We start from the raw sequence: 22,900 nt of genomic DNA, 5'->3' as shown, positions 1-22,900 counted from the left end.
TTTTTCCTTTCCACTATCAATGGAGTCATCATGTGGAATGGGCCCCCGTTGGACCCTTCCCCCAAAAGCCCACATGAACCCGTTGTCTCCTTTGGTAGAATACCATCAGACTGCAAGTCAACAACAACCTTTGGGATGTCTGAAGGCTTATCCTTATCGCCTATGGGACTAGCTGCATTGATCTGGCCACTCCCACCATTAGAACCAGAGTTCCTGCCTTGTAGAGAATTTGAAATTTGAGTTCGCCAATTGCCACCACCTTCTCCCGCTCCCATTGCCATTCCTGGTTCTCCCAGAATAATCTTTGCTATCCATTCACTTCTAATTAGTTATTCATTCAACCTCAATAATTTAAACAACATGAAGGGAGGAGCTTTAATGTTGTTTATTAGTTGGTCTCTGTGGGGTTTTTGCCCCTTTTTTCTTTGTTGTTTGATTGTTGGTTATGGATTTTCTTGTTTATATTTTTCTTTTTCTATAATTATATTTGGCTTTTGGGTCCTTGTAAAACCTAATTTATCTTAATCAAAAACATATCTAACATGGAAATATTATAAATTTATATAAAAATTAAAACCAAACAATTCTAAAAGATTAAAGGACTTGAATAAAATAAAATTAATCAAGCTTTCAAAGGTTAACTTAAATATGGCATATAATATATTGTATTAACATAAGTATTTTTCAATGGATAATTATGATGTATATTTATATTAGATTATTTGTATAAATATGTAATTATTTTAATTTATTTAACATTAACTCATATTTGGTTCATCTAATGAATTATATGAATCAACATGTCACCAAGCATTGAAGTCTTATAGTTGGATTGACATTACAGTAGTATATAGATGTTAAAATATTGTCATACAATAACAATATCATATCAAAAAACTAATGTCAATATCATTTTGAGGTAACAATAGAATGCATTTTTATTATATCCTTTGTCTAGAAAGACTCATTAATGAAATGGTATATTCTTTCTTTCATATGATATAAAAGTTGTTGGTAATGTTACCTTCTATTTTATTTATCTTCCAAATTAGCATGCAAAATAGACCCTCATCTTCCTAGATATTCCTTATTAAAACCATATTAATGTGCATGCTTTTTAAATTGAACATGTGTTTTCGTGAAATGTCTTGATTCATAATGATAGACTTAAATATTCTTAAGTCTAGGTTAAATTATTCTTGTTTCATTGAAATATGTGTCTCTAAGTGAATGGTCTATTTTTGTGATTTAAATACTAGAAGTGTGATGACTATGGAGCAACACAAAAGAGTAGGTGTCTTATTTAAACATATCTATCGATATATTTACTTGAAAACTTTATTTGACCAAAGCTTACTTATATGTTGTAAATGAGATCTTAGCATAGGAATGAAAACTAAGATATATAATCTTCATGGCATAGCATTGCAATCACAAATAGGTTCAACTACATTGATATTAGGGAAATTGAGCACTAAGGTTTACGATTACTTTTGGGCAATGGAGTTGAGTTTTTGAAGTGTGTATGAGTAAACTAGGTTAAATGATAGAAAAATGATGACTTTTAGCATTAATGATAAAATATAGAACTAAGAACTAAGAATTTTTTTATTTTTTTCAAAATTTTATTTTGTTGTGGTATTTAATTTCCTTTGGAGGAAAGAGTTTTGGGCACCCTTTGCATTTAACCAACACACTTAATATTAAACTAGTGGACTTGCAAACAAAAAATATTCCTATATTTTAAATGAGATTAATATGGAAGGTATACAATTTTAATTTTAAGGGTAATATCTAACATTACATCATCAAAAAGAAGAAAAATTAAAAAAATACAAATATATATACTAAATAATATGAAAGCGTTAAAGATATATTTACAATAAATACAAAAGAATGAAAATTGAACATTATTGTTAAAAGTCATATCCCTAGAAAAAAAAGGTTCCATCAAGATCTATGAGGGTCTAGAGTCTAATACAATTTGTTATAAATAGAGAATACCAACCCATTGTGTGATCTAACATACTTCTAATCTAGCCAGATTTATAGGTTAGTTATCCTTTCAAGGGAGGTGGAGTGACTTAACTCAATCTATATTAACATAAGTCGAATCATTCATCAAGCCCTACATTATTTTTTAAGTACTAGCGAAAATAGTGACTTGGAGTATTTAACCATGATAAAACATAGTTTCAAAATTAGAAAAATAATATCAATAAATAAATTGTAACTACTCTTCATATTCATAGTTATGGATCATACATAGATTTATTAGCTGGTATGTTTTCTTACACAAAAAGATTTTTTTTTGCAATCCATATCTTTAATTTTTGACTCATGGATAACCTTCACAAGTACTCTAATATTATGATTGAAATCCTCTTACTCTCATGTATAACTAATCAATACTTGAATGCAAGTTCTAGTAGAACACCAAATGCCTTCAAGAAAATTAGACTCAAAATGCCAATATTTATGTATAAATTCTAAATTGGTCAAATCATGTTGATTATTAAACTAATTTACAAATAATAAATTTCTCAACTCCCTTTTAAATTACTCATACCTAAAAATTAGATTATTACCATCAATTATAAGAAATGGACTTCATCAAATAAAGTAACATCGTATTCCGCATCTTGCATTGAATAATGCTAAGAAAAAAAAGACATAACTATTACCCACAAATAATATCATCTTGTAATTCTCTAGGTTAGTAGAGTTATTCATAATACAATTAGAATAATAAATAGAAAAAGGAAGGATCAATGAAACTTATGTGTAGATATTCTTTTTCATATTAAATGCTTCCCCTTAATTGATCTATATTAATTTCAATTACTAAGTAATTATTAATTTTTTTATTAATTTATAACTATCATATTCTTCATCATAATGAATTGATATAAATTAGAACCAACACATGTAACTAAACCCCATAGTTAAGAATACATAAAAATGACTCGTAAATAATAATATTTATAGATAAGGAATCCTTGATCACCAAGCGCGTGTAATTAGGGGTAGCTAGGGTTGAGGGTGAAGATGTAGGGGAGGATGGATACGGTGATCGGGGATGGGTTGTGTCTCTATAGCCCTCTCTTTTTCCCTCTTGTGGCTCTAATTTTTGGCTACATGGCTAGAGTGGATGGATCTATCTTTTGGAACATCTTGGGTTGAGGTGGGGTCTAATGCCCTTGGATGCCAAGTGTGGCATTATGATGAGGCCCATTGACCATGGCTTCAATCTCTTTTTGCTTCTTCACCAATCCTCTATGATTGGTTTTTGGGAGACAAGATGTTCTTTCTCTCTTGGTGTTTGGTGAGGTTTGTCTATAGTGTCAACCAACTCTAGGTCTTGGCATTTCTACTTCTTTCTCGAGCCTCTAGATGTCCTACGAATGCTATTCATTAGAGGGTTTGATGCTCAAGGTTTTTTTTCTATTTTCTTTGGGCGGTTGTGCGAATTTTGTTCTTGCAATAATTGGAAGATTATCTTGTTGGTATATTTAAGAGATTTTCTTGATGTTCCAACTTCTCCTAGAGTCTTACGATGGTGTTTTGGTGGTTTTCCTTTTCCTCTCTCCTCTCTTTTGATCATTGTTTATCTTACTATTTTGGAAGAAGTTTTTTTGAGGATGGATTCTAGTTTTGTCTCTTGAATCCTTCTCTCCTCTTTGGTGAGGTTTTTTTTATTCCTCTTCATCATATTTATTTGGTTGGGATCTTTATGCTTCATTTTCAGCATCTTTGGGTTACTTTGTTTTGTCCAATAGAGGTGGACCTATCTTCTATTGAGCGGGAGATGGATGTGGCTAGAGATGACCCTACTCCTATTGAGTTGGAGTTTGATTCTATCAAATTTTCCTGAAAACAATGTCGGCGGTTTGTTCAAGTCCTAACTCCTAGTTTTTTGTTTCTAAAAATGGCTTATGAGCTAAATACTTCCCTTTATCTCTTATTGAGGTGGAGATCCAGAATTGTAAGCTATCTTTATGGGTTTTCAGTGTTAAGGTTGTGGGAGCCTTGACAAAAGCCATAGTATTAGTTGTAGAGGCTCTGCATTTTGGGGTGAAGATTTTGATTGGGGACAATGATGAAGATTACCTCTATTTTTTTAAGGTGGAGTTGGGTGTTTTGATTGATGTTGGGCATTGCTGGAGGGAGGCTAAAGAGTCCTTGATTCTTGGCCATAAGAGAAAAATGGTAGGTATTTTAACTATTTCCCCTCTCTTTTCACCTATTAAGGTGGTGATCTTGGAGGGTTTATTGTGCCTAGCTCTACTTAGGCTTAAGATCAAGTTTATGGGAGCCTCTCTAAAAACCATTGATCCAAGTTGTGGAAGCCTTATAAAACCTACTTTCAAGGTTGAGGGATCTTGGAAAGACGCTATGTCTTGCCGATGGTATTGGGCGCCTTGTAAGTAACCTATGTCCTATAATGTGCCTTCAAGAAGAGATGATATTGTCTGGGCTTGGAGTGGTTTTGGGAGCCTTGTAAAACCCAGTCTCTCAGGTTGTTGGAGCCTTGTAAAATCCATTCTCAAGGTTGAGGGAGCCTAGGAAAACCCTATGTTTTTCGTTCCTCAGGGACAAGTTGGATGCTGGTAGTTTTCCACGACCTAGTTTTGCTAGTAACTATTTTTGGTTAGGTTCAGGCTTTGTTTATTATGGTCTAGAGTTTTTGTTACATGTTATGAGAGCTTGGGAAAACCCTTCTTGTTTAAGGATTTCTATTCAAAATGTCGTTCTCTATTTTTTTAGGTCTATTATTTTTTGACCTAGTCCTATTATTGTTGCCATCCTAGTTTGTAATATTTTTCTATTGATGTAGGGCTGGTGTTTGGTTGGTTGTGGCTATTCGATTTCTCTATTTATGTTTTTTGTAACCCTTTTGTTTTGGGATCTAGATGACCATAAGTCCAGAAGGTTTCTGGTTCTTTCTAAAACCCGTGGTTTGTTATTGGGTAGTCTAGCCTATTTATTGATAGCAGATCTTTGATTGTAAAGGTTTCAGGGCTCCTTCAAAACATATTTTATCCTAATCAAAATTAATATTTATAGATAGGACATAGAAAAATGTAAAATAACAAATTGAACATGAAAATTAAGATAGACACGTGATTATTTATTTGAATAATATTTTTTTTGTCTTGTGCATTTAAACATAATTTAAGGCATGCCTTCATTTAATCAAAATATTACTCAAAAAATTCCATATCCTTTGTAATTTTATCCAATTATAAGTAATTAGATTGGTGTTTTGCATTATTATTAATAGTGACAAGGATAATGCAACTAGAGTGCATTGACTTACTACAATAAGTGTTGTAGTGAAAGACCAAGGAATATGATAATTACTATTAAAAAAAATTTTATGATAACTTTTTTTTTTCATAGCCTTGAAGTACATATATAACTCAAGATTACACAAATAATAACAAGGTAGCTATGAAGATAAGAAAAAATATTTGTACATTATAAGTTTCATAGCTTTCATTATGTTTATAAGAATAATAAAAAAAACAAAAAAAATATAAAATACAATAATCAAAGAATGTGTAAGAGAAATTCTCATCACGTTACGAAAAATAACTTTGAAATAGACTTCATTTTGAGTGGAATTTGTTTTCTAGATTCAATATACAAACAAATTCTTCAATATTGTTGAAGTCTCCACAATGTTCAATAATAATACTCCTTGTCAAGTAATTCCAAGCCTAAAAAGAAGTTGGGTACTTATGAGAAACAACATCTAACGATGTATGACAAATATTTTGTGTATGACAATTTTTTTTTTTCTTGATTCTTTAGACTATTCTTGGTGAAAGTAATGTTCCCTAAGGTAAATAAAAGTGGTAGACTTTAGAATGAATCATTTAACTGCCATACCTTAAAATGATAATCCTTGATCTCATAACATTTTTGGCTCATAAGAAATGTGCAATAAGTTCCACTATTGACTTAGGAAAACAAAGTTCCACTGTTGACTCAACAAAACATGGTAGATCTTACGAATTACTCCAATATTAGTTACTGCTTCTGCATTAGGAATTATTTAATTGACATTCATTACAATAAGGGAGACGTCACTTATCCCACACATTTTTCATGTCACTTCTCCCATTACAATAAGGGAGACATCACTTCTCCCACACGTTTTGGAAACATTGACCCTTTTGTAGATCTAGCACTCAAATTTAAGGAATCTTGAATTTAAGTATTTTTTTCCAATAATCCTTGGAAAATTACAATTGTGTTTTTTCCTTTTTTCCTTTTTTCTTTAATCTTGTAGACACCCCAATTTTGGAATTGGATAAATTCTTGATTGTCAATTTGTAGTTAATTTGGGATTCCTGGTAATCGCACTACAGATGGCTTAAAATAGTTTTCTATAAGATAAAATTATGAGCAAAAAATTGGGGTTTGTATTGGCCGCTCTATGAACCCATTTTCCCTCGATCACCGTGCACTACAACTCAAACCCTAGGTTTTATGTTTCTCACTTGACAAAATGAAAATTTGCTGATAATTTGCAGTGTAATTTGTTAGATTCTTGGTGAAATCACGATCTTTCAAAGGTTATGTATTCCTATGTGTAAGATTATGGGATCTAAACCCATGACATATCTTAATTCAAAAAACCCAAATCATAAGTCTAAACTATATCTACTCCAAAACATGTAGTACAAAATTCATATTTGAACAGAGCCTTGTAACCAAAACTAGAGCCCTCTGAGTCCATAGAATGTCATTTATTAGAATTAACTTTGATACAAGTCAGACAGTTTGAACACAATATCCCTGTACAATTGTCCACCAAAGCTAATATTTCATAGACCCATATGACAATTAATCAAAATCATAAGAAATGGTGCATCAAATTCCTCGGATCAATTAATTGGAAAAACTAAAAACTTCACAATTTCGAAAGGACACTCTAAAGCACAAATTAATTACATTTCATGATCAAATGAGCCTACAGAATACCCCATCAAATTCAAACCAGACACAATATCTCATGCATATGGGCATATAGAAGATTCCTAATGACTTTACATACTAATTACTACTTTCATTGGCTTGCCCATTACCCTAATCTACTTTAACTAAGAATTTTGTTCATTCCAGATTTATGGCAATGTGAAGTCTATCAAATTGCATACTGCCACTAAACAAACCAAAGCTTCTATTACTTGAACAAATTAAAGTTCTATTTATTATGTAATTTTACCTATTCAGAACGTGCAGGTCCCTGCTTATAAATGTATTAAAAGGGGTAGATGGTGCTTATAACTATTTTTGGATAGCCTTCAAATATATTGCACTCCTGGATATTTTTTGAGCTTCTCCAATCAAGATTCTTCAATAATCTCTACCTATTCTACCTAATTTGGAACTTGTGGCTGACTGCCTACAAATGCATAAAAATTGGTAGATGATGCTTATTATAATTTTTGGGCAAGCTTTGAATACACTGCGCTTCTTGATATTTTTTGAGCTTCTCCAATCAAGATGCTTGAATAATCTCTGTCTGCAGTGCCCAATACATATTCCACACTGTTATTATCCAAGATCATAGTTTCCTTGACCGTTTCCTCCATCTTCTTATACGCCTCTACTCTCAATCTAGTAGAACATTTTTCTTTCTCCTCTGCAACCTGTTTCACATTATTTCTTCTGTCCTAATAATCAGATTTCATTTTAAGAGTTGGAGCACTCTTTCTGCAAAATCCATGGTGCTTGTATGGTATATGTCTCTTCCTTACAAGAATAATAGGCCATGAGTCCTCATTCCACTTAAAACCTCCAGAAGAAGAGCTTTAGAATAATGTGTCATGAGTCCTCATTCCACTTAAGGCCTCTTGAAGAAGAGCTTCCATGTGGCTTGAATCCCGCATCTCTCTTGGTGGCTTGACACCTGTATCTATAGACTTACCACATGCTGAAATGTGGCTACAACAGAATCTTGAAGTGGCTGATACTGAAAATTAATTTAATATTTTAAAAAATCTTTTCAATTTGCATAGTTTCACCCAATTTGCATATTTTCACCCAATTTGAGATCCATAATCTTAAATACAAATTTTTAAATAAATTTATGTCTTGAAATATGAGCTGAATAAATAAACCAAGTGAAAGCTAAAATTGACAAAGTGATTCCCCATTCCCATATGCATAAATTTGCTATTCCACAACTATTCTCATCTTTTGCCTCTCGTATAATCTTATCCTCATGCAACTAAAAGTTATTTTGCCTCTATTTGCAAATCCTATGTAATTAATATTTCTTGGTGTAAATGCCCATTTACTAGTTTAATTTCACCTTTACAAGTTAACAACTCACCCATGGATAAATACCTACTTTGCTGGTAGTTAGAAAAATAAAATTAACCTGCATATTTATGAATTTTTTTGACCAGTTAAGCACAGAAATGGCGCTTTGCAATATTGGACACTTTGTCAAATAATTATCAATAATCATTTTATCATACTCTAATATCTATCATTTTCCTTTATTGCCCATTTCAAATTTAGTTGAATTGTTGTTACATTTCCATGTTCATAGTCATCTACATCTTGTTCATTTGAATGACTTTGATCTACAATTACAACAATGGCTTTTGTATCCATTTTTAAGCATCCAATTGCTTTAGATTGTCAAGCTATTTATATCATCCCTACTCAATAAGCTTTACCTAAATTAGTAATGATGAAAATTTTCAAAGCATATTATCCTCAAATTCCTGTATTAACACTTCTCCTTGAACTCCAATGTTCGAGATATAGGATAATTTTTTTTCTTTTATAATTTAAGTTCTCTTCTTTCCTTTTGTAGCTGATCACAAGTTTCCAACTAAATATATTCATTATCTCATCTATTTTTTAATATTTAATTATTTTCAAAAAATATATATCATTTCTCAATCAAATAATTTTTTTAATTGTTTAAATATTTAAAAAATTATTTTATTTATTTATTCACCTTAGAAAAATTAAATACTAACTTACTTAAATTAATAAATGTTATTTTATATTCAATTAAAATTAACATTTATGAAATGAATTTGACAATTAAAAACTCATCTTTTTAACATAACTAATGACATTTACAGCCATTCTAAAATAGGCTAATGACATTTACACCCATTCTAAAATATGCATACTATCAATATAAATCCTATCTATATATTAAAAAAAATATAATAGTACAACCTTCATAAGAGAATTTTGTGTATCTACTAGATGCAACATGATAAGTCATTAGGTTGAACCCTATTTAGTGTTTGTTACATTATGTAGGTTTATATTTAGCTATAAAAGCTTCTCTTCAAATTTATTTGTGTGAAATGAGTCTCAAAATTTTATTATTACTAGGTAGCCGCATGAAAACAAATCAGCTAAGTACTTCTTTTGGATTTTCATCCAAAATAAGGTATTAACCCTCGACAATCTTCATAAAAGAGGTATTATTTTTCCTAACAAGTGTTCTCTTTGCTGTAGGGAAGAAGAGACAACTTGCCATATTTTCAATCAATGGACTTTTAGCTAGGATATCTGAAAAATCATCCTTTCCAGGTGGAACCTGAGTTGGGTCTTTCTAAACTCTCTTGGTGACACCTGGCTTCAATGGCATTGCCCTAATTCTAATCCTAAAATTATGGAGACCTGGAAACTTACTCTGCCGATTGTTATCTGGAATATTCAGAAAGAGCGCAACAACAGGATTTTTAGGTATAAAAGGGCTTTTCCTAAAGTGGTTGCAGATAAAATCTTTAGGAGTATCTTTGAAAGCCTCTACTACACTGATCAGGGAGCTAATGCTAAAGATTATTTTAAATATAGGTGGAACCTTTCTACCACTACTACTAGCAAGGAGACTGGAAGAGAAGGTCTAGTTTGGTGTTTTCCCCCATAGGGATGCATTAAGGCTAACTTTGATGGGGCCTCTAAAGGGAATCTGGTTAAAGCCGAATATGGGGGCATTGCCAAGAATTTTGCTGGAAGTTGTCTTAAGGAGGTGACTGGTCCTCTGGGGAATCAAACTAGCCATTTTGCTGAAGCCTCTAAAACCTTTAATACCTTAATTATAGCCAAAAATCTAAATTATGATAAAATATGGCTTGAGGGAGATTCACTCAATATTATAAAGTGCTTAAAGGATGAATCGAAACCTTCCTAGTCTATTTAAAATATCATCATGAAAGCTAGGGAGATCATTGCTAGTTTCAAAGAAATCATTATTCAACATGCCTTTAGAGAGCAAAACAGTGTGGCAGATTGCTTAGCAAATACTGGAGTTAACTCTGACTCCCAAATGATTTGGCACAAGGAGGATCTCAATTTAAATATCAAAGAGTTCATTAGAAAGGACCCTTATACGGGGAGAGAAGGACAATTTAATCATGACAAGTAAAAAGCATCATTTATGCCTTGCTGGAAAGGCCATCATTACTTGGCATCATGACAAATCTTCTGTTATCTCTAATAAAGTGTTGCATGCTTTGTGGCTTACCCAGTTCGAAAACTTGAGCAACATCGGAAAGAAGGTGATAACTTGCAGAGAAACAAAGTAGACAACCCGTATCTGAAGATGGGAGGAGACCTAAGGCAAGAAGAACTAGAAAATACGTCAACCTGGAAAGCGATGCCAAAAGTCTAGGCAAAATTGGAGAAGGGCTCTCTTACCAGCTTCATGGAGAAACTTGAGGACTATGACAAAGGTAGGGTTAATTTAGCCGTTTCCAAGATATCTGAAAACTGGTCTAATGGCTCTTTTAAACTTTATGGAGTTAAGTTTAAACTAGACGCTAGGCTCATTTCCACTATGACTGGAATGCCCCACTCTGGGCTTAATTTCTTTCGAGACCTTAAGGTCTCCAACAACGCGGTTAACCTATTCTCGTGAAAAGAGAAAGAGAGAGATAAAATTGGCAAGGCTACTGTGGGCTACTACGAAGTTACAAACATCAAGAAGTTGTGGGGTTGGGTTCTAAATGCAATTATGGAGTACATCACGGTTGACGGTCATTTTTCCAAGGCCCACACCTACCACTTAATGCTCTTAAACCATTTCAAACATGACAAAAAGGTGTCCCTGCCCTACTACCTCTCCAAGTCCCTCTCCAGGTCCCTCAATAAACACAAGACTAACCCTTCTAGCCTGATTCTCCACTGTGGGCTTCTATTTCTCATCTATGAGCATTGCAAAACCCTTGCCCTGCTGGAAAATAAGAGGATTTCCGCCTCTCCAGGCAAGAGATAGATGGAAGAGGGAGAAACTAGCAAGGAGAAGGCGTCCTCCAGCAAAAAAAGGAAAAGCGTCCCTGGGTTGGAAATGGAGCACATTGTTAAGGAAAGCAGTGGAATGGAGACGGATGACTCCAACGGTGAAGATAGCTCGAAAGACGAGGAGCTAGGTAATAAGGAAGAAAGTAGCAATAATGAGCCTGGTCAAGAAATCCCTACCCTTAGCGAATACCTTGGTAAGGACAATAGCCATCTGATGGAAGAAGTGGAACCCAAGGATAACAAGGAAACTGAAGTGAATTTTGAGAAGAAAATGAACAAATACTTTGAGAAGGACCTAACTGAGGATAGGGATAGCGAGGACAAGGAAAGTGCTAGTAAAGGGCTTATCCTAGATAACCTCAAGAAGCTCTCTAAGGCCAGAATGGATTTCGATAGGTGGACCTATGAGACCCTGAAAATCCCTGATAAGAAAGGGATTAAAATGGATGAAAAGAGGGAGGATGAAAACAAAGAGCAAATTAATTGGAACCTGGAAATGGAGAATAAGGTAAAATCGCAGGAGGAGGGAAAAGAAGCGATGAAAAATTTGATGGGAGTTATCCCAAGTATCCTCTTTGCTATCATTAAAAACCTGGAGGACATCGCCAAGGTCATTGATCATACCTGCACTCCTAAACTAGTGGTGGATCTTGACCTGGAGGAAGAAACCATCCAGACTGGAAGTGGTGATGCTAATCCGGTGGGCAGTACTTCATGGAGAACTAGGGCCAGTATCAAGAAAGTTGTGGCTACTTCAGCAAAGGATTCCCCTAACTTAAAAGACAACATCAAAGAGATGTATGATATCAGTAACACCCTGGCTAAAGCCCTGGAAAAAATCTTAATGTTGGAAGGCCTGTTGGCTTTTTGGGGCTTTTTTGGGTTTTCTTTGGTTTTCCGCTAGTTTTTTGTGGTTTCTATTCTTTTCTATTTCTCATAGCTTTGTTGTTTAAGTTCTACTTGTAAAGGTTTCGGGGACCCTTCAAAACTTGCTTTTTCCTTAATCAAAAATAAATCAACTAAGCACCTCGCACGTGATTCATTTTTCTATGTTGTTAAAGACTTACATGATTAATTTTATTACTAGCGCTTGCACCAAAAGGAAGTGCAATGATTAGCAAAAAAAAAAATATGATACAATTTAAAATATGCTATTTCTCATTATTCCTGAGAGGCCTAAAGTTGTGATGGGTGTTAGGCTCAGCCATTGTATACAATGTAATGTCCTTTTTTGACATGTGCCCACCTTTTTGTTGTCCAATTCCCTGAACGTGTTGTTTCATTTGTTTTCCAGACAACAAAATAGTTCTCTTTGGAATAAAGCATAGTGGTTGAGATCATATTATAGTTCAAAATCTATTTTACAATAATACATTTAAATAATAATCATTTACAATATTTAAGATAAATAATTAATCACAATTAAATTCTTAAGAATTCTTAAAAAAATTTCATATTTTGGCCCAAAATCATAGTTAAAAATACTTGAATAAAAGGTATGATGTCAATGATTAAAGCCCACTCACCATCTTCCAAGAAAACTAAAAAAAATTAGTTGTTTAATTTGTTGGTTTATTTGCATTGTATGTATTCATTTTCTATATATTTTTTATTAGTATATGCATATATTTTAACAAATATTCCAATTCGAAAAACAACCAAATCACCCTCATTCACAAAAAAAATAGGAATTTCTACATTAGCTTTTTCCCTTCTGAAAAACATTGATTTCTACTCACAAATAGTGCGCTCTACATGAAAATGTACACTCTATTAAAAATTTCAAAGCATAATACACTGGCTTCAATATTTCCAAAGGAGAGTCGACCTTTTTCTATGTCAATTTAGTGTTTGTTACATTATGTATATTTTTGTTCAACAATGTTTTTAGGTTAATGCATAATGTTGGGTTCTCTTCTTTTTAAAGTTTATATTATATATATTTAGTACTTTTCTATTCTATTTGATAAGGACACTTGCCAAAATTTCCATAGCTAATGTTTTTGCATTCCCTAAACACTCAAAGATTTGCTAAGCATTCTGCATAGATGTATGTTAGTTTTCTTCCTTTCATGTTCTAAGGAACACATAATTATTATTCTCCTTTACCATCCGTATTTTAACTCTCGGTAGGAACATGATGCTTTGCATCTCTTGTTTTTATATTTTTTAGATTTTGCCTGGAGGAGAAATAGATAAAGTGATTTAATTGGCCAACAACTATCATTGTACCCCAATTAACGACTACAGTTATGATATTCCAATAGACAGTGATGAGGATTCGGTAGATTTGACCAATAAATGTCATTGTACACCAATTAATGACTACAGTTATGATATGCCAATAGATCGTGATGAGGATTTGGTAGATTTGACCGATAAATTCGATTGTACCAGTAGCTTAAGCTCTATCCAGAGAAAAGCGATGATGTTCAAATACATTTATGATAGTTATTAATATTTTGCATTAAAAAAAATTAAAATAAAAAATATTTAATTAATGATTAATGATTAATGATTAATATTTTAAAAGAGTAAGATGAGCTAGACAGGCTTGATTCACCTCTTATCTAGATTAATTCTTTCATTTTCATAATATTCTATTTGTGTTTCATGTGTGTTTCATGCTTTATTTTCCAATGCATATACTAAGATTACCAGAATGGGACAGGATCATCTAGACCCAAGGATACTGACCAATTATATCAAAATTAAGGTCAACATCTCCAAACTATAGACTCCACGCATACCAAGAATACCACAACATGAAAATCGAATAGATACTAATGAAATTGACAAAAGTAGTTATATGAAGAGACATGACTCATATCAGGATCAATAAGAACTAAAAATTCTAGAACAAAGATCTTCCAAATATTACCACATCATATTACCTCCACCTTTCTACATCATAAGATCTCTTTGTATCAGAAATATTTGTTTGGTACAAAAGAACTGTACTTACTAATTGGATACAATATCCAAACCAATATTCAGACAAATCGGAGTTACATATACTATCCTGTCCAAACTAGATAGCTGATTTGACATCAATAACAACAATGTTCACACAAATCTAACAATTTTCTTTCCTTTATTCTTATGCAATTGAAAGGGGTTTGTATGGGAGATTACTTGACATTGTTGAAGGAGGTATTGTTGGCTCTTAGATGTTGCATGTTGTGGCTTGGTGATGGTTGGACTGATCTAATTGCTCATTTCTTTCATCTGAGTTTCTTCTCTCATCAAACTCCTTTAGTTTTTATTTCTCCATGGGACCCGAGGTAGGGTTTTGAGACCCAAATGTAGGTGAATGATTATATTCTTTTTTCTTTTTAAGAAAAAAAAGTTGTTTTAAATTATTTTTCTGTTATTTGAATCTATTTTAAATTTTGGGAAAGTATCAGGTAAGAGGGCATTCAGTGCATTTCCATTCATGCATTTCCATTCCTTGAGTTATAGAGGTTGTTTTTTAAGAAATCTTTGTGTTATTTTCAGTTATCTTCAAGTATAGATGTTTTGATTTATTGTTATGTAGGAATTTGTTGATATGTTTAAGATTTATGATATTCTTATTATGGTTATAATTTTATTTAAGTTTTGTCATTCCATTTTATTATTGAAATAGAATCAATTTGTGATTATTTGTGTGAATCGGCTAGTGTAGATTTATCACAGTTTTGTGGGTTTGGTAGAGATTTTGGAAAGAAAATATATCATTTTTTGTTGTGTTAATTTATGCTTAAGAGGTTAAATTTTTGTATTTAATGTCATAAAATGCATTTCCATGATGTTCAACAAGATTACTTTTAATTTGTTGTTCCTTTGTGCAAGTCTAGGATTAATTGTGAATCCATTTTCAAATTTGAAATGAATAATTAATATATATTTGAGACAATATTAGGATTTGAAATAAATATTTTGTAATTTTGGGGATATTTCAATGTAATCCCCAAACTTTTTGTTTGACTCCATTCATTAGTTTGGGTGCTTCCTGGGGGTTTCATTGGTTATATTAGCTTTATGCTCTATTCGCTAGTCAAAATTAGATCATGTTATCTAAGGTGGAATAATTTTTTGATGTATTTAGTATCTTTATTATCTTATAGTGTTATCTCTATGTATTCCTATGTTGGCTTGAGCCCTATGTTCTCCTATGTTGAATTATTGATTATAATGTTATATGGATTCAATGATGTTTAGATTTTTTTATGAGACTTAATGGAATCATATTATATTGTTCATTTGATGATAATTCATGTTTCATCTTATTCTTTGATTTGGGATTATATAAGCATAGTGCCATAAGGGAGAGTGGCTCTCCATTGGGTCTGGGATGCTAAGTGTTTGCCAGGTTAACCCATTGAGAGAGTTATTTTAATAAGTGATAGCCTTAATTAATGAACATAGGGGTTTGGGTAGTATTTCACATTAAAATAGATAATAATTATGCCCTACTCATGGCCTAGATTGCTTGTTTAGGCCTAGGATGAGATTGGGAAGGCTTGGAATGGCAAGATCAATTGTCTTGTCTGAGTGAAAGGTTTGTTGGTTCTTTATGAGTCTTGGATGGGGGTCGAGAGTCAGGAGAGATTACCAAGATAACCCATGTTGAGCAATGACATGACACTCTTCCCTTGTATTCACTAGTGTCCTACTTTTTTTTTGTAATTTGTAAGACCTCTCGAGTTGTCATGTGGATTTATCTTGTGGAATTTTCTTTTTTATGTTGTTCATCTTTATGCTCCATATTTGCTGTTCTTATCTTATGATTGTAGGTAGTGACATTGTATTTCTTTAACCCTTTCCTGAGTGTATGTGGGTCATATGTGTACCTCCCAACAAAGGGTGTGGGCCTTCGAGTCCCACATGGTCGGGTGGTACTTGCTTACTTACATTAGGTATTTTGGATTTCTTCATTTCATGGATTGGATTTTCTTCTCATTCAAGTTGCTTCTCTTAGAAATAGTTTACTTTGTAGTTTAGAGGTGGATTCATACATTCTTCTATTCTTTATGTTTTATAGATGAAATGTAATTTGAGTTATTATTGGGACATCCGTACAAGGTGGATGATGTAAACAATGTTGTAAATAATTATGTAATTATGATGTTATTTACACAAAGTGAGGATAGGAATCATCATGGTTAGTTGTAATGATTTTACTATACATTTATGGACAGATTATGTGTTAGTTATTTGATATTCAAGGCATTATAGGAACATTTGGATTTGGGTCCTAAAATGAACCTAGACTTAAGGTTAAATGAATGCATTTAGTCTCTTATAATTATGTAATCAAATGGGAATGAATCTTATAGGATGTCTTAACTTTCTCATTAATACACATCTCATAACGTATGGTTAATTGGTAGTTATTTTAGATATAATTATTTTCATCTTTTTGTAAGTTATTTCGTAACAATATTAAGGAATGGTAGATGATGGTTTGGCTTTTATTTCTTTCCACTTGCGCATTTCAGTTTATTAAGTTACTTATTATTGAGAATTTCATTTGGATTCTCATTAAGATATTAAAAAATATATTTTATGTCCTTAGTTTAGCTAGTTAGGTTAGATCCTCTAGGATTCCTTGGCGGGGTGTTACACGCGTCCATTTTTATAAGAGTTGTGACATTACAATTTGTTTCTTATTTTAATATAGAATGTCTTTAGGCATAATTATTGAAAATTGTTTTTCATATATAAATATTATAAATTAAAACATAAAATTCATGATACACTAGTTTATATATATATATATAATAACCGAGGAGCTATCTATCAAGAGATGCCTAATTTTTAATTAATTTTAATTATATATTAACATCTAAAATAAAACTACATTAAAAAATGAATAGGTAGAAATCAAATGAAAAAAAAATCCATATAAATTTGGTAATCAAAATCTATTAGTTAGATTGCCCCTTCCTAACCGCCACAAAATGCTGCAATATTGGTTTAATACACTTACTATTCCATGTTTGTGTTTGCATACATAATTTTAGTTTCTTTTCTATTCTTCTACTATAGTTTCTCACAATTTTTTCTCAACATTTATGGCCCCCTAATATTTATAAACTTCATATTGGCAACTGATTCACACCATGATATCATCAATGAGATTTATAAGTTATGAAATATGACCATTAATGAGTATATAAATTATGTTGATAAGTATATAAATTATGTTAATCCCCAGCAGTGCATAAATTTCTAGTTGTATTTCTATTCAAATATATAATTTAATTTGCTTCCAATAATGTATTGGATCTAATTTTATTCAATGGATTGGGTACAAATATATCTACAATACTTCTCACAATGAACGGTTAGACAAAATTTTCCCTCCTCATTCATTACAAACGATTTTTCAAAGATCTCATAACACCTAAATTAAATTGTAATACAAAAATTAAACAACCAAAATATGGAAAGAAAGGGTTATACATCTGTAAAAAGGCATAGAAAATATGGCTTAAAACTTTTTCCAGATCATGGGTCATTCAAGAAGATGCAAAAATGGCATTTTCACACATGCAGATCATGGGTAAGACAATGGGTAAGGAAGATCCAGACGTAGGTATTATTTGCAATGGTTTTGTAAACAATAAGCTAGATATATTTTGATTTGGAAACTCAAACCAACGTACATATAGATTGAAAGGTAAACAACAAAAAATGTAGACCTCTAAAATTGTCATGCTTGATTAAATAAATATTTTATTTATTTAATTACTTTATTTTAATTTTTCTATTAAATAAATAAATCTTTCTTTATTTAATTAATTCATTTAGTTTCTTCTAACCCTTTTCTAATTTAAATAAATAATTTTATTTATTTAATTGGTCCCCTTATTTTATTCATTAAATAGATCTTTATTTGTTTAATAAATTCATTAACCTTTTCTACTCATGACACATGTTATTCATCTCTTAATTCCTACACTACCTACCCTCTCATTATTTTCTTATTTCCTCTACCTACCCTTTAATCATAGCTAGCCATTTATCCTTTGCACCTTTTAATCTTATCAACCTAATGAGCATTCTAATCAGTATTCTAATACTCATATGTAATCAATCCCTCTGACAATCAAGCTACCAACCACAATCCATTCTTTGTTGAGCTCTTCTGAACATACAAAATCTAGGAACAAATATATGAAAGCAAGATCAATGAAGATAGGAGACAATGGAGATTGAAACCATACTTGACATATGAATGGTAATATTATTTTATTTTGTTGATTTTCATGATCTTAGGTATCTCTATTTGTATTGGTGAATGTTTCATTGTAGGAGTTAGATTGTTTGTGGTTGGTTCTTTAGGGTTTATTGATAGTTTATCATCACTTTTAACCATATACAATAATTTCTAGATAAATAAATATATTTTCTATTGTTGATTAGAGGTTGAACAAAATACTCTACACACGTTAATTTAAATTTACTCGAGTTGACTACTTCCCTTTTAAAGATGGGAGTGGTGGAGTAACATTTATAAACTTTAAATTACATGATCCATAGTATATAACTATGAAACCATCTCAGTATTGGTTTTGACACTATTCATTTTTTTATTTTTTATTTTATTATTTTGGAGATATTATGTTATCCAAATTATATATTAATAGTGAGAATTTGTTATTTAAAAAACATAGCTTCTAACTTAGCAAATAGGAAACTAGATGTCAAATATAATCAAAATGAAAATGTTAACTTATACTTTTGTTGCCATTGTAGGAAGCTTCTTAGCTTAAATATTATAGGATGAAAGGTTAAAGGAATGTGTTTTATTAAAGTTGTGTTCAATTATATCCAAGGATGAAATATAATGAATTTTGGAGCTTCCAAAGGAAAAGTTCAAGAGTAAACACATGGTGAATAAAACAATGTTTGGTAAAGTCAATGAAGTTGCTAAGGAGATAGAGGCCATATTGAAGAAAATTTTGAAGAACCATTATCAGATCAATTTGGAGAAGGATGATTCCCAACCGAAAGAGAAAACATGTAAAGATACTTCCATTCTGAAATTACAGGTTCAGAGAGGAGCAAAAAGATTAGACAACTGAGCAAGTTGATCTAGGAGGAACAAAAGAGCAAATAGTTGTTGATGATACTACTGATAACCATGCAGTTGGAGACTCCAATGAAGTTGTGCAAGATCCTCTAGTAATAAAAGTTCAATCTGAGAAGGCAATCGAGGAGTTTGGGAGTGGAAAAGGAGAAGGTGGAACATAAAAGATAGAGGTTTAAGCTAATAAGGGAGAGGATGTTGTGAAAGATGCAAGTGTAGATGCTATTGCAGAGAAGGCTGGGAGAAGAGAAAGATGATCAGGCTCTAGTGACAGTGGAAAGAGACATTGTAGTTGACAAAGAAAAATAGATTATCACAGATCCAGAAGATTTTACTCAAGGGCCAATAGATTTGAACTCTTTATCCCCTATCCAAGCCCTGAATTTAGCTACCCTTTCTCAAGCTAAGGAAAGTGAGGGCTTAATCAAGTCCCATAGAGAAGATAAGGAGCTGATAACACTTGCATCTGGTGTTTTGGAGAAAATTTTGCCTACTTTCAAGGGAAATTCTAATGATACTCCCTCTGGTAAGATAAAACATATGTTGCAAGTAGAAGACTCTCATTTTGTGTCTTTGAAGAGACCAATAGATGTAGAAGTTTTTAATCAATTTAATGTTATGAGATTAAGGACAATTTTGAAGATGGTTGAGAATGATAGAGCTAGTTTGATAGTAGTTGTGAAAGGAATACAAGATACATTATATTAAGGCGATAGTATATATAACTCATGTTTAGTTTTGCCTAAGTTGACTTTAGATATTCACAAGAAAATAAAAGAGTATGAAGGAGAGTTAGCCAGAATATCCCAATCCTTTATACCCTTGTTGGTTTATGCTAGTAGGTTGGAAGCTCAAACTTTGGGATTGCTTGATTAAATAAAGAGCTTGAATCAAGATAAGGGGAGGATAGTGAGTAGAGTGGGAGAACTGAGGAGTCTTATTACTCTGTGGTTAGACACATTACTTAGCAACATGTAGGATGCATCAAATGCTTTGAAGAGGAGTGTACCTGTAGATCCTAAAGGAGTTGAGATGCATTCTTACCTATTTAGTGCTCTGATTAACATTTTGGAGAACCTTCAGAAAGTTTGGGAGAAGTATTTGAAATCCTTGAAAACTATTTTTGATGATATAATCAAAATTTTAAAAGTAATTGTATATATCCCTGTAAATACAATTTTGGAAGCTATCCACCTTTTCCATTGATGTTAAAGAGGTAGAAAGTGAGGAGAAAAATGTCGCATATCTTAGGGGGAGCAAGGTTTACAAATTTTGCACTTGTTTTGGAGTATTTTGGAGATTTTTTGTGAGACACTATACCGATGATGATTCATGAATGGAGATTGTTTAGGATTTGTCATTCATGGAAACTAAGTCTAGAAATCTTATCGGATGTATGCATATTTGTGAGACTGGAAGGTTAAGGAGTTGTATCATTCATTTATGCTTAAGTATGGAAGGTGTAACATAGAGTGAAGATAAATAAAGCATAACACATTTTTGGTTTCTTAATTTTAGTTGTGGTGTTAGAGGAAGATGATTCAAGGTTTGAGGTAGCTTACTTCACATTCCTAACCTCTGATATAGCTTCTTGAGAGAGATTCATGGATGAGTATCTGGTAATTCAAGAAGAATAGAGCTATTATAAAAAATAGCTGGGTACTGTGTGTTCGAGGTGATTGTACCAACATGTGTGAATATTTTTATCATCTTTCTTAGGTCTGCATATGGATTTATGGGCAGATTGAGCCGACCTGTTAGTACACATTCCATATATTTGCAGTTTTGTGAAGCCAACTTGTTTGAGATCTATTTTGGTGATGCATATATAATGTTGATCTAGATGTTCATTTTGGGTGTGTAATGTATGAATGTTGATGTGTATTGATCGAATGAGCATGTGAATGCATATTTGGTTCTTTGGTACATGAATATGTCACAGAATAGGGCATAAAGACTGAGTAGCTTAAGACAGTCAGATTGTGCTTAAGAAAAATAGATTTTTGGCATTTGTAGATGCTATATTTTAGTTCATAATTTGTAATTACATATCATTTTTAGGATAGTGAGTCCTCCAAGGTTGTTTCCCTCTTATGTATTTGAGAAATGAGCTTTAAGAAGTGTTCCTAAATGTAAGTGCATTCCATTTTTGTAATATTATCATACTCCTAATTAAAGTATAATAGTATTGTGGGTGCAAATGCCACCATGATTCTAAGGGAGATTGTTGTGAGTTGATTATTTCTTTGCATTGACTTTTTTCATATTCATATGTTGCCATCAATAGAAAATGGGGAGATTGTTGGATATTGCTTGATATGTTATCATTTATGTCAACATATGTGGAGATTATTATAAATTGTATGGAACAGAGAAAGCATAGTGTTGTTGTGTTGCAGTCAGATTGGGTGAGTTGGTTTAGCTTGTGCATTGCAGAGAAGTTGATACAATTTAATGGGTTTTGAGATGCGTATCTTTAGTTGACTAAGTACAAGTTTCATAGGTTTGGATGTTTATTTGATCAAGTTATGAGATCTGGTATAGTGGTTGGTTATTTAGTTATTTAGTGATGATAATATTTGTTAAATCAATGAGTATTGCTTTGAAATTGTAATATCTTTGGTTGTGGATGTATGTGATTATTTTAGGACATTAATTTGTGTCCTCAGTATGATTGGTTCAAGATTTGGAAGTTTGAAATAAAATATTTTAGTTTAACAATCAGTTTTGAGTATGTTCTTTAGGTTTGGTATATTGTTGATTATGATTCTTGTATTCTGAATTGTTGCGGTTGTTGCAATGCAATTCATATTTCTTATGGATGATTCTAGATTGTGTGTTATCCATATTTGTGGTCCATATTGACTTTTGTGCACATTATTAAATATTTTTGATGATCCGCTGGTATTCTTCATGTTCTTGGCCAACATGATGTTGTAGTGTGTTGTGGTTGATTGAGGCATAATTGTTGGATGCAAAGGTAGTTATTTAGGTCTAGAATATGTTCTAGATAATAATGTTTTGGTATGAATGCATTATTGAGGCATATATGATTATATTTTTGTATATGTACCATGTGATCAATTGACCTATCTTTCATGATCGATGATGTGTATAAATAAGTGTTGAAATCATTAAGATGGATCAAGTCTACATGCAAATATTTTAGCAATCATTCAGTAGCAAGGAAAAGTATGCAAACTTGTGTGAATTTGTAAAGGTGTTTGTTGCAAAAAATATTAGAGAGTGAGCTTAACCAGAACTATACTCAATCATGATGAGATACTATTTTATCAGTTCATGATTCCCTGGTTGTAATCCAAATGCCTTTTTAATCCGGATGTAATCAATTCATGATTCTCTGGATGTAATCTGAATGTCTCTGGATGTAATCAGAATGTCTCTGGATGTAATCTGAATGTCTCTGGATGTAATCAGAATGTCTTTGCAAACTAATTCACCGCCCTCCTAGTTAGTAAGGTTTTGAGTTTTTGGTGTAAACTAATTCACCCCCCTCCTAGTTTG

The sequence above is a fragment of the Cryptomeria japonica genome, chromosome 7 (assembly GCF_030272615.1).
Source record: "Cryptomeria japonica chromosome 7, Sugi_1.0, whole genome shotgun sequence".
Taxonomy (NCBI): domain Eukaryota; kingdom Viridiplantae; phylum Streptophyta; class Pinopsida; order Cupressales; family Cupressaceae; genus Cryptomeria; species Cryptomeria japonica.
The sequence above is the reverse complement of the archived record's forward strand: the minus strand, read 5'-3'. Positions refer to the sequence as shown.